The following is an 8,578-nucleotide window of genomic DNA, read 5'->3' on the forward strand; positions in this document are numbered from 1 at the left end:
GGGCGAGGGAGGGTTCCTGCCCAAGACTCCCAGCTCTAGCGACAGCCCCGCACGTCAGGAACCACGTCCAGCTCGGCAGAGTGGCCTGAGCCAGGGCTGCCCAGACCCCTACAGCAGGGTCGTGGATGTTATGGAATGACCCTGGGCCTCATAACATGCAAGAACAGGGCCGTCCTGCCCTCCTCCACCATCCCTGCCAGACAATAACTCGCCTTCCCCGTCTTCTGCAAACAGGCTCCATGGAGCTCCCAGAGAGAAGAGGCAGGAGGGTTAACCAGAGGCCAGACGCGGTTCTGGGAGGAGCTTGGTCTTCCAGCTGCGCCCCTTAGGGCCGGTCCAGGAAGGGCTACCAATCTTGTCCCCTGACCCTGAAGCTCCAAGTCCCAGCCGCTTCTCCAAGTGGGAGCAGACCGGGTGAACCGACCGGCCCCGCTTTCTCCTGACGTTCCCAGCCGGCCAGTGCCAGCCTTCTTCTGTCCCCTGCACTGGAGTGAGCCGTCTGTGGCTACGGGGCCTCTGCTGCATTCCACCCCTCTTCCTAAGACCTTCCGGTGCTCCTCTTGGTCCTCCTGCCTATACTCACTTTCTGGCCTCCTCGGTCATCTCTGCCTCCGTGCCATGTGCTAGAAACCTCCCACCCTCCCTGTGTAGTTGAGACAGCCCTGTATCAACCCTGACCCTAGAAACAGTTTTCTCTTAGGGGCACTCGGCCCCTCTGAGATTGTTCACTTGTTTGTGGACCTTCTGGACAGCCTGAACCAGATTCATGATGGCTTTGGGCACGTCATGTGGGCATGTCAGTGCCCTGTCCAGAGCTGTGCCTGGCACAGAGGTGAGTGACAGCTAACAAGTATTTATTGGACGAATACTTGCATGGGAAAACAAAAGAGATTCCTTCCTTTTAGTGATATTATAGCCATACCCTTGCCTTTTCCAAGATGTGAGCCTCCCCCCGGGGGTCCCCGGCCACTCCCCCTCATTCAGAGCTGATTTCCACAGCCCCTAAGAGACCCCATTCCTTCTAGCATGACTTCATAGTCCCTCTGCTCTTCAGCAATTTCTTTTCCCACTTTTCTTCACATATATCCGCCCCCAAAGAAATCCTAAAATATCAGAAAAGTTACATGTCACTTCCTTTTACACTTAAAATACATGTCCTCCGTGACAGCGTGCTGAGTTCACACTTGGATGGGTGCCCCCGCATCGCTAGCGACCGGCCGGAAAGGCTTGGAATGTTCTCCTCTGCTTTAGATCCCTGCAAAGAAACAAGCAAAAGCAAACATGAAAATCAGAACTTTTCTCTTTCTAGAACTGTGTTTTGTTGTCTGGATTCAAGATAGCAACTGCTTTTTTCAATTTCTTTTAATGTTTAGTTATTTTTGAGAGAGAGAGAGACAGAACATGAGCAGGGGAGGGGAAGCTAGAGAGGGAGACACAGATTCCGAAGCAGCTCCAGCCTCTGAGCTGTCAGCACAGAGCCTGACGTGGGTCTCGAACTCATGAACCAGGAGATCAAGACCTGAGCTGAAGTTGAACATCTAACCGACCGAGCCCCCCAGGTGCCCCAAGCAATTGCTTTTTAAAAACACTATTTATTAATCTGCAGTTCAAGCCTTTATGTTCCTGTATGTGATTCTCAGGACAAAGCAATGGTGTAATGTGTTATCTATTTTGGCAGGAAGGAAATTATAGCTCACAGAAGTTAAATAATTACCCCAAATCAGGAAACAAATGACAGAGAATTTGAAACCAAGCCTTTCCAACTCTCAGCCACACTAACCCTGGACCACATACTCGACACACAGATCCCGTGTTCCTGCTCCGGGGTTTCTGTGTACCAGGTGGTAATGGGTATTCACACGGACAACATGAGCAAATCCAAGAGTATCCCCACCCCTACATCCAAAGCCAGAGGAGTTTATTGATTTTGCCCTCTTAATCTATTGTTTTCCTGTTTTTAATTTCATTGATATCCAATCTAACCTTAAAATTTTATTTTCTGGGCACCTGGGTGGCTCAGTCAGTTAAGCCTCCAACTCTTGATTTTGGCTCAGGTCATAATCTCAGAGTTCATGAGTTCAAGACCTCCAACCATGCAGAGCCTGCTTGGGACTCTCTCCCCCTCTCTCTCTAAAAAATCAGTATTTTAAAAAATTGATTTTCTCTTCCTTGCTTTGGCTTAATTTGCTCTTTTTTCTGTAGTTTCTTAAGGTGACGTCTCCGGTTATGGATTTCACATCTTTCTTTTTTCCTAATGCTTGTGAGCTATGCTGTATGCTGTCCTTTGAAAACTGTCTTCACGGCTCCCACACATTTTGACAAATTCTATTTTTATTTTCATCTACTTCAAAATATGGTTAAATTTCTTTAGAGACTTCTTTGACCCACCTTTTATTTAGAAGTATGGTTTTAGCCTCCAGTTATTTGAGTTAGTTTCTGATTTTAATTGTAGTTTAATTCCCCTGTGGTCCAAGAGCATAGTTCCTATGCTTTTAGGTATGTTGAGGTGGGGTTTTCTGGCCAGAAGGTGGTCCACAGCTCGGTTCATGTTCCATGTGAACCTGAGAAGAATGCGTGTCCTCCCTCGGCTGGGTGGAGCATTTGGGCAGCTGGACCACGTTAGTGACGGCAGCGTTCTGGGCAGCTGGACCCTCACCAACACTCTGCCAGCTTCATGCACCCACTAGCAAGAAGGGCATTTACATCCTCGACTCTGAGAGTGGATGTGCCCACGGCTCCTTCAGTTCTGCCTGGGTTTGCCTTATGCGAGCTGGTATTCTCTTGTAGGCTCATAAAAAATTACAATTTGCATGTTTTTGGAGAATCGACTTGACAATCTTCCTTGTTCCGACGTCTGCTTTATCTGAGTCCACATCGTCCTTCCCGCTTCTTTCTCTGCCCACACCTTCACGTTTAAAACGGAGTCTATATATTTAAAGTCGGTGCCTTGCAGAAAACGTAGTTGGTTTTTGTTTTCTTGGTTTGTTGTTGTTTTGTTTTGTTTCTAATCCACTCAGCCAACCTGTGTCTCTTGATGGTGTATTTAGACCATTGGCCTTGAAAGGGACGCCTGCCATACTTGGATTAATGTCCACTGTTGGTGGAGTTGCTTCCCATTTGCTCTACTTGCTCTTGGCTTCTCCCTTTATCTGCCTTTTCTGATTCTAACAGGGATTTCATAGGATTCCATCCCCCCTGCCCATGCTTACTATACCAGATATATTTTCTTTTGTGAAAATAAATGCTCCCAAGAGCATAGGAAATATGCGTTTTTAAGTAATTCAATTCCACCTTCAAATAACACTAAACCACTACACAAGCATGAAGTAGCTCGTGACAGACTGTGACCACTCACTCCCTGTCCCCAGTGGCCTGTGCCACTCGTCGCTGTGCTGTCACCACCTAACACACAGCTACTATTGGGACTTTAACCGAACAACTTTGTCTCAGATCAATTAATCAAGGTAAATTACACATTGTATTTGGCCTTCATTTGTTCATGCTCTGTTGCCTTCCTTCATGGAGAGCTGTTTCCAAACTAGATTATTTTCCTTCTGTCTGAATTTCTTGGAAAAAGAGGTACAATTCATTGAAATCCCTAAATTTTTGTTTGTCTGAGAAAATCTTTATTTCTCCTTCACGTTTGAAGGGAAATTTGGGAGGGCGTAGAATTGTAGGATTGTGACATTTTAAGATTTTGAATACTTCACTCTACTTTCTCATTTGTATGGTTTCTGATGAAAAGTTTGATGTAATTATTTTCCCTCTTCTACAAGCTAAGCTTTCCTCTTTCCTTCTGGCTTTCTTCAACTCTTGTGTTTGTATTTGATTCTCTGCAATTTGAGTGGTATGCGCCTGGGTATAAATTTTAAATAAATATTTAATATATACAGTTCCATAAATATGGATTTACTTATTTTCATAAATATATTTTTATTTACCTACGCTGCTCAGTGCTCTTGGAACTTGCTGGATTTGTGTCGTGATGCCTGTCATTAATTTTGGGAAGTTCCTGTCCATATTAATTCAAATATGTTTATTTTTTTCCTTCCTGCTCTATTCTCTCCTTGTTTCTGGAATTGCAATTATACTAGACCTTTAGATTTTTTTTATAGTATGTGGAAGTCTTAAATGTAAACAGCCTCTCCTTTCTTACCAAAGGGCAGTTGAAAGTAGTGTGAGGTTTTAGCATCTCTCGTCCTCAAACGCTTTCCTGAAGGTTCCCGCTGGTGGACAGCACGGTCCTCTGCTCCCGCTCACTCACCAGGCTCTCAGAAGACACGTGTGCCCAGAGCACGTTTGGTCCTTCCCTGACGCTCACTTCTTCTCCACCCCCCATGGCTCCTGTTCTCCCCACACCACTGACATTCCTCTCGTTTGGTAATGAGTGACACTCGTGTTGCTGAGCACCGGGAACCCTGCCCCATTCTCACTTTGACTCTCAATGACATTTGTCATATTGACTAACTATTTCTTTGTTTTTGTTTTGGAGCTATCCCTCAAAATGCCACCTTGCGATCCTATTTGATTTTCTCTTTCCTTACTATGTAAAACTATGTCATTGGAAGTACGTATGAAAAAAATCAAAAAACTTCTCCATGTTTCTTTTTAAAATCTTCTTTTTAATGTGCATTTATTTTGAGAGAAGGGGAGAGGGAGAGAATCTCAAGCAGGTTCACACTGTTAGCACAGAGGTCAAATTGGGGCTCAATCCCATGAACCATAAGATCATGGCCTGAGCTGAAATCAAGAGTTGGAGGCTTGACCAACTGAGCCACCCAGGCACCCCTCATGCTTCTTAAAAGAGAGGTTTTTCTGTTCTCTTTAATTATTATTATGTGGACTGTGTCACTCAGTTGAGATGCCTTTGGTCACCAACATGTATTTCTTGGCCATCTTGGGGAAAACCTTTTGCACATCCATCCACAGAGACGGGACTCCCATCTGGGGTCAGGTCCTGTCTCCTCTCCTTCCTGGCTGTATGACCTTAGCCCTACATCCCTTTTTCCTGACATGAAAAATAATAAAAGTAATAGGATCTAACTCCTAAGGTTCTTGAAAAATGAATGAGTTCTTACATGTAAGAAAGGTAATGTGTGTGACCAAATGCAAGCTCTGTTGTAATTCTGTTTTTCTAGGCAATTTTATCACGGTAATCGATTTGTGCCAACGTCTCTTCAATTCATTGAACCACCAGCTGGTGTTTATATGAGGCTGCACAATCATGGTTTTCTCTATTGAAACCCGATTCTTACAATCTAGTAAAATAATAGGAGACCATGGCAGACTTGAGTTTCCTTGGTTGAGTGAAATGATAAATCAAAGAAGAGTGTAGTGATCTTGAGTGTTAATAAAGGGCTATCAAAAATCATCTTTGTTTATGCACATTTATTGCCAGGCAGTGTCGAGTTCCAGGAATTTAAAAAGATTTCCTGATGAACCAGCACGGGCATCTCGACCATTGAGGACTCTTCCATTCCGGAATGAGATTGAGTTGCTATATGATTATATCGTGCACTGAGTGTGTGGCTACATTAAAGGGAAAATCTAATAGCTGCACTGATAAGGTCTTAACATATTTATTACCATTTGATGGTAACTAACCAATGAAACAATGAATGTTGTCTACATGAATAACATGGATACGCACTAGCTGATAGAAACTCAGTGCAGGTAGAGCATGTAATAAATACATGACCGTGGTTTATCTACAGGCGGCATCAGTTAAGCATTCTGAGGGTGCCTTACGGGACATACACTTTAAGAGCTCACTGTACTTCTGGGGGGAAGTCTGACTGCTAGTTTCTGACACACACACCGATCCCTGATCTCCCCCAACCCGCTTCTCACCGTCTCACTGTGTTCTGCTTGTCGGTGTGATTCCGTCAAACAAATGAGGCCACGCGAAACACACAGGGCGTGATTTCATGCTTGACCTTGAGAAAATAATCTTCCTTATGATTAGAGAATGAAGGTTTAATTGTGAATTAAGTGAGAAGAATAGTAACGCTTGGATCAGAAAACCCAAAGTGTTGTGCTTGAATTTAAAGAAGCCAGATTTGAGGGTGCCTGAGTGGCTCAGTAGGTTAAGCATCCAACTTTTGATTTTGGATCAGGTCATGATCTCACAGTTTGTGGGTTTGAGCCCTGAATCGGTCTCCACACCATCAGTCAGATCCTGCTTGGGATGGTCTTTCACTCCCTTCCTCTCTGCTCCTCCTCTGCTCTCACTCTGTATCTCTCTCTCTCAAAATAAATAGACTTAAAAAACTAAAGATAGCCAGATTTAAGATGCAAAATATTTCAAATCACAATTTTTATTTTCTGGGTTTTTTTAATTGAGACAGAGAGAAACAGAGAATGAGTGGGGGAGGGGCAGAGAGAGAGAGAGAGAGAGAGAGAGAGAGAGAGAGAGAGAGGGAGACACAGAATCTGAAGCAGGCTCCAGGCTCTGAGCTGTCAGCACAGAGCCCGATGTGGGGCTCTAACCCACAAACCATGAGATCATGACCTGAGCCAAAGTCAACTGAGTCACCCAGGTGCCCCTCAAATCACAATTTAAAAATGAGTATTAAACATCCACCTTAAACGAGAGGAAGAATTTTGTTGCATACCCTCAGAAGTCACATGTGTGAGTGACTGTGACCTGAATGTCCAAAATAGCAGCAATATAGATCGCAAACGTGACAAGTGGCCATACAGTTCCTGCCTGATACCTTTGGAGGAAGGAAGTCATGGTAAAGTAAGGCAGCCTGATTTCAGGGCTAGCGGAGACTGCAGATGCTGGGAAGTCCAGACCCCCTGAAACAGAGCCGCCTGTTCTAGAAAGAGATTTCCTGACAGCCACGTGGAAACCCTGAGGACATTGACAAGAGACACTGAAATAGACTCGCTGTTGAAGACAGCGACTTTCCACTTAGGAAGTGAGCCCTTTGCTTATAGTATACTTAAGTATTGTTTGTATAAATAACAGACGTAATAATGATGATGTCTAATCTATGGGAATAGAAAAATATAGAACTGAAAATAGAATGTATATGTGGGAGGGGTTGGAGTCCATTTTCTCTAATGGGCTTCTACTTTAGAACAAGGGTTCGTGAGGCCCAACACCCTCCCGCCTTCCCAGCAAGACCTGAGCTGTGCATCAAGCCCTCAGGCACTCCTGGGGGCCAATATTTGCTTGGAAAAAGCTGGAAGGTTGCAGCTGCTGGTGCGGGATGGGGCGGCGGCCTCGCCGGGCACACTGCCGTGACCTCCAGCAGTGGGGCCTGTTCTGGAGGCGACGCCCCAGCAGGACCCCAGCAGGAGGACCACAGGTTTCCAGCAGGAGCTGACCAGCAGGTGGGGGGGGGGGGCCAGAGCTGCACACGCAGTCAGCCCCGGGCGGCCCCTGCAGCGATGCAGAGGTGCTGCTGGCGGTCTGCACCAGCGGCCTGGGCGTCTGCGTGCCGCAGCCCCGGAGCCCGCCGTCCGCCCGCACGGGAGCCGGCTTGGCCCGCAGAGGAGCAGGGTCTTGGGCCCCGGGCGGTGCTAGCTGGGGTGCGGAGGGGAGCCTGGGTCCCGGGAGCTCCTCTTCTCCGGCCACATACACTTTGGGGAGGCCCACCTTGCCTGTGCCCATGCCTCAAGCACTTCCAAAGGATATCCAAGGATGCCGAGGAGGGGGCCCGAACCCCCGCGAGATGGGCCCAGAGCGACCTGGGCAGCGCCACATCGACCCCACGGGGTCCTGGCCAAGGACTCCCTGACTGATTGAAAATGTTGTGAGATGCAAACTGGTTATTATATTTTTTTAAAAAAAGAAACGTCCATAGGAAATAAACTCCAGTGTCTGAAAAGAAAAGAACAAGGGTTAAGATGCTGATTAGTTTTGATAGATAACTTTATCATGATTTTTATTATCTTAATTATAATTAGTTAGTTGTTAAGTATACTCTCAGAGACGAGCACCAACGAGCATAAACACAGGTGTTATAACTGCCAAAGGAGAAGGAAAAAGGGAAAAGGGGGGGAAAGACACATCGTTTCCTACAGAAACGGGAAGCTTATCAAGTCTTGGCAGAGTGGGAGTTAAATATGAAAAGAAATGATCGCAAAGTAGAAAATTGGCCAGACCAAAAAAAAATCCATATGTCTTAACTGAGCTCCTCTAGAATATTTTTCAAGATTGGCTCCAACATTTCTGAAACATTTAATAAGCATGGAGGTTTTCTGGAAGCCAACTGATCATGGCTGATTGCCTTATATTTACAGAAGAGCCAGATTCCTAAGTGGAAGAAAATGAACCTTTAATTTTTATTCACATCTCATCAAACTCAGTGAAGGGTTCTAAAGTCCTTTCAAGTCTGCTGCCAGTAGGAATTACTTTTTATGCCAGAAATATCTTCTTAAGAGAAGTTACAGGCTACAGAGAAAGTAAGGGCACGGACATAAATCAAAGGAGGAGTGTTAGGGGGGAAACCCTTCATCAAAAGCCTGAACATCATTTTGAAAGATGAAAGAAATGGAAAGTATCTAGACCACAGCTAGGAAAGAAAGATAAACAAGAAAATCACGAAAGAGGGCTAGTCTCTTCAGA

The 8,578-nt window shown here is 45.4% G+C and overlaps 1 pseudogene; it reads left to right on the forward strand.

Annotated features, from left to right (window-relative positions):
• Positions 1–769: 769 nt before the first annotated feature.
• Positions 770–7,748, forward strand: LOC115275984 (annotated as a pseudogene).
• Positions 7,749–8,578: the final 830 nt, after the last annotated feature.

This window comes from Suricata suricatta, chromosome 13, assembly GCF_006229205.1.
Source record: "Suricata suricatta isolate VVHF042 chromosome 13, meerkat_22Aug2017_6uvM2_HiC, whole genome shotgun sequence".
NCBI lineage: Eukaryota > Metazoa > Chordata > Mammalia > Carnivora > Herpestidae > Suricata > Suricata suricatta.